The 8,906-nt window shown below is 40.8% G+C and overlaps 1 long non-coding RNA gene across 1 annotated transcript; it reads left to right on the top strand.

Moving 5' to 3' along the window:
* The first annotated feature begins 998 nt into the window (after positions 1-998).
* On the top strand, positions 999-2,510 carry LOC143419178 (uncharacterized). Its single transcript, XR_013099156.1, has 3 exons — positions 999-1,097; positions 1,184-1,234; positions 1,983-2,510. It is a non-coding gene; the product is annotated as an uncharacterized LOC143419178 (long non-coding RNA).
* The last annotated feature ends 6,396 nt before the right edge of the window (positions 2,511-8,906 follow it).

The following is an 8,906-nucleotide window of genomic DNA, read 5'->3' as shown; positions in this document are numbered from 1 at the left end:
AAATACTAATGTATAGAAACCCTTACCAGCAATCATTCATTTTTTGTGTGGCTTTTTTCACGGTTTGTTAACATGCTGTGTAGGTGTGTACTTGACTAGCTGATCTCGACATAATGGGGGAAACATCTGGTTTGACTATTCTTCACCTGTAGTTTGAATGCTGAACATTTGCCTGTCTAAATCATAAGACCAGTCACTATACAGAGATGTGCTTCTGAATGTGGACGATGTGTCTTCTGCATGCAGTAATGCAGTTCTGCTTGTGTTGAGTGATGTAAACAACTCATCGATCTAAACTCTTTAAACGTCAAAATTGATCATTAGATTTTTTATGACACAACAGTGGTGAGTGTTCCCACCTTCTGCTCTTTGTAACTTAACGCGATCATTCCGTTTTCGAGTTTTGGACATGATTTTGGAGTACATCTTCGCAGTAGCAATTGACCGCAAAGTAAAGCTACCGGAAATGTACAACCCTACATCCGGTCTCAAACCAGGAAGTTAGACCCTGTGCACGAGAAAATGCTAACTTCCTGGTCTCAAACCAGGAAGTTAGACCCTGTGCACGAGAAAATGCTAACTTCCTGGTTTGAGACTGGATGTGGAGTTGTACATTTCCGGTAGCTTTACTTTGCGGTCAATTGCTACTGCAAAGATGTACTCAATTCATTTGTCAGAGCAATTGGACTCACTCCCGCTATTTCATTCCCAGGTTTGAATTTCAATAGCACTTTAAATTCCTCCATCAATACTTTCTTTCTTTGATCATGCCTAGCATCTTCCTCTTCAAGTGCCCGCTTCCCTGTTGGCGTGGATTTCAACTTGTCCTTCCTAACCCCTACCTTTCTACTATGTCCAACTTTATGCCAATCAACATCCATGTCCTCATCATCAGAAAACCCTCCACTACTTGCCATTCCGACCCAGTCACAATTCTGATTATGCAAATCCACCGCCTCCAGAGATCCCAAAACCTCCTGATTCTGGGAGGAGACACAAATCCCTTTGGGGTCATGTGAGGAAGGGCATTGAGTGTTATAGTTTGTTTTCTTCATATGATCACGACCTGGAGGAAGCTATAGCTGGAGACACTTCAGGTCACTTCAAGAGACCTCTTGTTATTCTTCTTCAGGTAAATATAATCCTCTCCTCTATTTAATTAAAACGTTCTTTTCCTTCTCAGGCAAACAGGCAGAAGGGGATCCAGGCGGAAAGCAAAGAGAGTGACGCTCAGGTAGGCTTTTTAAAATATTTGATTCCTCATCATCAGTAGCTTCTTTGCTTTTAGTCTCACGGCATGACCATCACATGCGTTTGGTCAGGTGTTCAGTTAATCTGTAAAGCTGGGTTGACGCCCTCTGCTGGACAACATGAGCAAAACTTCCCTTAAAATGTTGTTCAGAACAGGGCGTTATGTTGTCATGTTTTTACTTAGAGAAAGGTCCTGTGGTGTCTTCTGGTGTTTTTACTGCCAAACTGATCATAGATAGCTTAGTGAAATGTATCTAGATGTGATTTCTGTTGCAAATCTATTTTATCACGTCGAAATTACTTCATCGTGAAGCTCAGAGAGATTTGGATCTGACAGCAACATGCTGGGTCTAGTACAAAGACTCTGGACCTCCGGATCTGAGGTATTCAGGCTCGGTAGTCCACAAAAATGTACATTCTGGACCTCTAAGACTTCCATAATCCTAATCATTGTTGTAGCTCATCACATTCCCTCGATGGCTTCATGTACTATCATCTATTGAAATCACCACTGAATCCTTGACTTGGTGGAAATGTTTCTCATCTCTACAACAGAGTTAATATGATATGAAAGCAGGAAAATCTCCTGTAGTGTTTACAGTAAAAAGCGTAGTTTTTTCAAGTTCTCCCCTGTACTCTGCCATAGACACTAAATTCAGCTGTTTCTCCCTGTGATCAACAAAACACGCTTTAAATGATAACATGCATGATGCGTCATTTTCTGGTTTTAGGCCCTCTTCAAGGCTGGAGAGCAGAAGTTTGGCACTGATGAACAATGTTTTGTTACCATCCTGGGTAACCGGAGTGCAGAACACCTCAGGAAAGAACTGAAGAAGCTTCTCGGATGAGAGGTGAAACGTCTTCAAGCAACTTTCAGAAGTCCAGACGCTTTTCTTTCCAAGCTCCTTTGACTACAATGACAATGACAAGAAAGCTCCTTACCATGCATGGAGGGTTTCACCCCAAGTCCAGCACCCTGAGGCTGTACGCTAAGTGGAAGGAAGGGGGCCGGGGACTCGTGAGTGTCAGCACCACAGTCCAGGATGAGACAACGAACATCCAAGAATACATTGGGAAGATGGCCCCAACTGACCGAGTGCTCAGTGAATACCTCAGGCAGCAGAAACCCAAGAAAGAGGAGGGAGACGAGGAACCATCATGGAAGGACAGGGCCCTGCACGGTATGTACCACCGGCAGATAGAGGAGGTGGCTGATATCCAGAAATCCTACCAGTGGCTGGACAAAGCTGGACTGAAAGACAGCACAGAGGTGCTAATCGTGGCAGCACAAGAACAAGCTCTGAGCACAAGATCCATAGAGGCTGGGGTCTATCACACCAGGCAAGACCCCAGGTGCAGGCTGTGTAAAGATGCCCCAGAGACAATCCAGCACATAACAGCAGGGTGCAAGATGCTAGCAGGCAGGGCATACATGGAACGCCATAACCAAGTGGCCGGCATAGTGTACAGGAACATCTGTGCCGAGTATAACCTGGAAGTCCCAAGGTCAAAATGGGAGATGCCCCCAAGGGTGGTGGAGAATGACCGAGCTAAGATCCTGTGGGACTTCCAGATACAGGCGGACAAAATGGTGGTGGCTAACCAACCGAACATAGTGGTGGTAGACAAACAGAAGAAGACGGCCGTAGTGATCGATGTAGCGGTTCGGAATGACAGCAACATCAGGAAGAAGGAGCACGAGAAGCTGGAGAAATACCAAGGGCTCAGAGAAGAGCTCCAGAGGATGTGGAGGGTGAAGGTAATAGTGTTTCCCGTGGTAATCGGAGCACTAGGTGCGGTGACTCCCAAGCTAGGCAAGTGGCTCCAGCAGATCCCGGGAACAACATCGGAAATCTCTGTCCAGAAGAGCGCAGTCCTGGGAACAGCTAAGATACTGCGCAGGACCCTCAAGCTCCCAGGCCTCTGGTAGAGGACCCGAGCTTGAAGGATAAACCGCCCGCAGGGGCGTGCTGGGTGTTTTTATATAAAACACCCAGCATATATATATATATATATATATATATATATATATATATATATATATATATATATATATATATATATAATCAAAGCTTTTGTTCCTATTAGGTTCTTGCAAAAACCACATTTTTATAGCACATTTTAAACTGGGTCATGGCGTCATACTTGGACATTGGTTCAGTTCATCGCTCAGTCTTACTACTCATAAGTACACAGTGATGAATTTCCTTTCTGTGTGTGTTTTTTGTACTGTGAAGTGTGCCAGGCAGGAGTGTTCCTTCACTATACAACGAAATATTATGCTGAAGTGTCAGACTGCAATTGTCTACTTTGTATGGGAGAACATATATATCCAATAATAAATGCTTAATTTGATGAAGTTCAGTGGTGTCTCATTAATAATATTGCAGCCAGTATGCTGTTTTTTTGTTTTTGTTTTTTACATATGTATTGACCTCTCATGACCACAAGAGGGAGTCAAAGGAGTTTTGTTAGAGATGAGGTGAGCTGCTGAGCTCTGACCCTCTGTAGGCGTCTTCTTCAGCTGATAGATGGGGAAGTCACTCACTACTCAGTGTTCATCTTCAACATCACAGAAGAGCTGCATGTTTTTATTCCTGTACTGTACTGAAACAGCTTTGCATGATTTACAATTCTAAGTAATTTAAAATAAAATACTTATTTATTTTAAATTGGGCCTTGGTGCAGCCCTTCTGTTCATCCCTGGTTTGACTCCTCTTCCTTTAAGGCTGTCTTCCCTTTAAGCCAATGGTGTCAAACTCATTTTCCATTGTGTGCATATATATATATGTATGTATGTGTATATGTGTATATATATATATGTATATCATTTACAAAAAAGGCTATTACATATAAGAGCCAAATATGTTCTTTATCTACTCAATTTATCTTAAAATTGAAATTACTTACAGATTCAGATTTTACATATAAAAAAACACTTTAACTCTTACCTGCAATAGAGCGTTTTATGTTATTGCATCATTACTAAAGGAAAAGGTCAGATTAAACCACTACTGCATGTATATCATATATATCATCTACTGGTGATGAGGCATAATGAAAAGCTTTACTGCATTCGTTTTACCAAACGATCTGGATGGATGTTCACTGTAAACTTCACTATGCAGGTATTGACTTCAGCTAAGTCAATACCTGCATACTAACGATAAAAGTGAGAGGAATGTGCTTTTCACGCCTCAGTGTATGTGTTTGATAAAGGAGGGATTATCTCAGGTCTTGTTATGATACTCTGTCATTGTTTTCATGGAAGAGGTTGGCATTTATTGTTGCCACAGAAACCGGCAGCCAATAATGAGGTCCAAACAGCTGGGTGTGGGGTCAGACCACCTCGAGTCACTGGAAGAACAATACCTTTGACTCCTCCTACCTGGTTGCCTTGTGTGTCTTTGGGTGTGGGAGACTATGAGCGGGCATGTGAACAGTCAGCTTTTTCAGATTTTGTCATGGGTATTTGGTTGAGCGTTGAGCTGTGCTTTGATATTTTTCCCGTCTGACATGCAGCCCCTCCCCCTGCTCCACACACTGGCCAAGGCTCTGTGAACTACAAAAGAATCTGATGGGAAGTTTGTTTAAGAAAGAGGATTAGATGCTGGTTAATGTGTCCAGAGAAAGAAGCAAATCAATGAAAGATAAATGGCTTTGTGACAAACGTTGTGCAGCCTAATTGTGTCTGTGACTGTCTATGTTTCAAGAGGTGAAAGATGGCTCATTTATAATGTAAAATGCTAGCAATGTCATATGGTACTGTCTGGTGTAGGTACACTAATGAAAAGCTCATCAACTGGGATAAAGCTGGAATAGGCAGCAAAGGTAACTGGAGAAATATAAGAAATAAATTAAATGGTTTCCTCCCTTAAAATGCTCTGCCAGGGCTTTACTGAAACCTCCCTCAGTTGCTGTTTATTTGTGCATTAGTATTCAGTGTTGTATTTAATAACTGAAAAGCACTGAAGAATATCTCCTTTCTTTGCTTCAAGAAACTCTTGAACTGAGCAGAAGGTATGGACCTGTACATTTCACAAATCATCCCGATACCTTTTTCAGCTGTCACACTATCAAAAAACACTTTGAATGTGTGACCTTTGTGCATACATGTACTGTAATGTTGCTTGTGCCATGTTTGAAAGATGATGTGGTATTCAAAGGAGCTTGCAAAGAAAAGCGACTACGATGACTACGATGACCTGGATGACTGAGAACCTTCACAGACATGATGTGGTATTGTTTGTATGATGAGCTGTTTCTTCCTACTTTTCTCTTCCCGTCACTGTGGTACAAGTTTATCTATCTATCTATCTATCTATCTATCTATCTATCTATCTATCTATCTATCTATCTATCTATCTATCTATCTATCTATCTATCTATCTATCTATCTATCTATCTATCTATCTATCTATCTATCTATCTATCTATCTATCTATCTATCTATCTATCTATCTATCTATCTATCTATCTATCTATCATCTTGCAATTTGATAAGACTCAAATCAAAATAGAATTAAAATCTTTTTTTTTTAACTTTTACTTGGATTTAATAAGTCTGATAAAAGGTCACGTGGCTGCTATTCTCATCTGCTTTCATCAAGTCATGCTGAGGGTATGTGTCTGCATCTTTATGCAGAAGCATGGTAATACAGTTTTTCTCAGTCGCTTTGGTGCGTTTCTCAGAACACCATTAACATTTGCACAGCAGTTAGTGCATTTCCCAAAACAATTAGTGCAAACTGCAAAACCTAGTGGATAGCCTGCAAAAGCACGTCACATGCACAGAATTGATTATCCATACCTCAAAAGCAAGTATCCATGTCAATGAAACTGTCAGTGCCATCAAAATGAAAAGTCTTGACACCATCTTTATGAACAAGATAGTCAAATGGCATTGTCATGTTTCCACTATGACAGTTTATAATTTCAGTGTTTCCCATTGCAAAAACAATTGGTGACACCTGAAAATGCTGACGACAGCACTATGGCCTACCTGTACAGCCATCTGAAATGTGCAGTAAAGTCACTGTAGATGTTATGGGAGTCTTGGGAGTAACTGAGACACTGAATACGTACGTTTCACATTTCCATTGTGTAGAAGTGTTTGTAATCCTACAGAATTGTGCAAAAGAAAAATATGCTACAGTCACTTGTGCACTGTAGAATACATGTAAACATAAAATCACCCATTTGGTAGAGCTGTGCACTAATGTGAACAATAAACAGCACATGTAACAGTACAGTAAATCATTCTGGCACATCCAGACGTTCCTGTCTGTCTGGCCACATATTTTCATCTACATCACAACAGATGTTATCCCTCGCAATGCAGCGAGGAAAGTATCTCCTGGAGTGGCGAATCCATCCTCTGCAGGACCCTGCTGTGATGTCGTCACATGCTGCATCCATGGCTGCTAGCAGGGCCATTTGCTCATGTGGATTTCATTTTTCTTGAGTACTCTGTCAATTGTTGAAATTGGAACAGATTCAATATTGCCAAATACCGTGTAATTCTCTATGACAGCGCTTTGTATGTCTCTCAGCTTTATTGCATTGTTTGCAATGACCATTGCACAAATGACTTCTTCTTGCTGTGGGGTAAAAAGGGGCCCTCTTCCGCCTCCGCGAGGTTGTCTTACAATCCTATGTGGTGCAGAGTGAACTTTTTGTGAAATTGCAAATACAGTACAGTAACATGTGATGTGTCTGAGATGGCACAGTACAGTACAGTGTATTACTGTTTGCATACCTGTTTTCCCTACGGAATGTTTGAATGATTGAACTGACAGTAGTTCTTCCAATATTGGGTTGCACCCTTCGACCAGCCTCGTCCATGGTGAGGCCGTGATTGACAACATGGTCCACAATTGTAGCCCTTATTTCATTAGGAATCCGCCTATATCTGCCTCTTCTCCCTCTTCCCCTTCCCCTTCCTCCCCGCATCCTCACCCCTCTTCCACGGTGCTGACCTTCCATTTTGTGTCACAGAAGTGTAGAAATGGTACACACTAGCTCCTGCGCAGTTTATATATGCTTGCCAATTGGGGATTCACAGGATTCATCCATAATTGACAGTGAACAAGTTGTTTGTCATTGGTTACAACTAAACTTTCACACGCCTCCTCATGAGTGACAGCTGTAATTCACCTGAGATCAATTGTTCAATTTCGGAGACATTTCCAGGGAAAATGATACAGAAAGGTATAGGATTTGCTTGACAGATGGCCAATATTTGGCATGTGATAACTAGTTCAACAATTTTGTGTGTGATGACTCAAGCAATGGATGTATGACTATTAGTTTTATTGGGAACGACTATTCAGCATCCATAGGTATGATTACTTTTGACTGACATGATATAAGCAAATGGAAATGTCAGAAAGCAGCAGGGAAATGTATGGAAGCAACTGATTCATGTCCAAAATCATTTGCAGTTTGTTCAGAGAGAGGAGAAATTGCTACTATGATGTGCACAAATGACTGAGTGTTGTGGAGGTTGAACTAATAGTTATGAGAATTTCAATTCTGATCTGAGAAACGCACCAAAGCGACTGAGAAAAACTGTAATGTCCAGAAATTAGGCTAATCTGTTTGTTTGTTTTTTTTAACAGTTTTACAAGTCTATGAAAAACCAGCTGTTTTGGCATTAAAGTCTTAAAGTCTAAATGTTTCTGAGCAGGGCTAAAGTGCTGAACTGAAGACTTAGAAACGTGTTTTCACATGTTTTTTATTATTATTCATCAGGAAGACACTTGTACAAAAGGGTTTTGTGTCTTTAGACTGACTGAAGAGGAGATAGGAACACATCAAAAGGGTTTTCTAAAGAAGGTGATGTAATACTTTGAACCAAGGACTCAAAGGCTGCTGCTTTCACAGCTATAGCATCCTCTGAGGAATAAACAAGACGAGACGTGCCCAGTGTAACCTATACAGGAAGGATAAGGAGATGCACATACCTGAATATGACTCAGATGAGCTGATGATTATTGATAATAATGAGTCTCCCCCCCAGGGGCTTCTTCACCTCATCAGGGCTTAGAGTAACAGTTTCAGATAATCCTTAGTCTTAACAGGGCTCCTCATGCTGTGAAGAGGCTTTACACAAATACTGTACAACATGTATTTACATTAGTATTTCATGAATTTTAAAGAAACAAAAAGACTACCATTAATTTTTGTTTGATTTCCTTTCTTTAACAGTGTCTGCAAGCCTCTTTGGCAGAAGCCCAAACTTTAGGTACAATTTGTTTAACACATTTCTTTTTTTTTAAAATAGATTTCTGTTTAAGGTCGAGAGGGCTCACAAAGTGACTCTGGATTCAAAAGAGAAGGACATATTATAATATTTGAATGCTTTTTTTTTTAACATAATATTAACTGACTAAAGGAAAAACTTTGTGTGTGTGCCTGTGTGCTCAAACACCTGTGAGGTGGGACTACAAGCAAATTCCTCTGAATACACCCACCTAATCACACCTCACACCTTACTACAAGCCAATACCTACAAATCTTACAATCACATATAAATTCATATGTGTGTTTGATATACTTCATCAGTTTGCCGACCATCGAGAGTAACTTCAAGTCATCCGACAACGCCACCAAAGTGCCTGGGATTGAATTTCCTCTGGTATTTGCTCTCATTT

This window comes from Maylandia zebra, linkage group LG6 (assembly GCF_041146795.1).
Source record: "Maylandia zebra isolate NMK-2024a linkage group LG6, Mzebra_GT3a, whole genome shotgun sequence".
Lineage (NCBI taxonomy): Eukaryota > Metazoa > Chordata > Actinopteri > Cichliformes > Cichlidae > Maylandia > Maylandia zebra.
The sequence above is the reverse complement of the archived record's forward strand: the minus strand, read 5'-3'. Positions and strand labels throughout refer to the sequence as shown.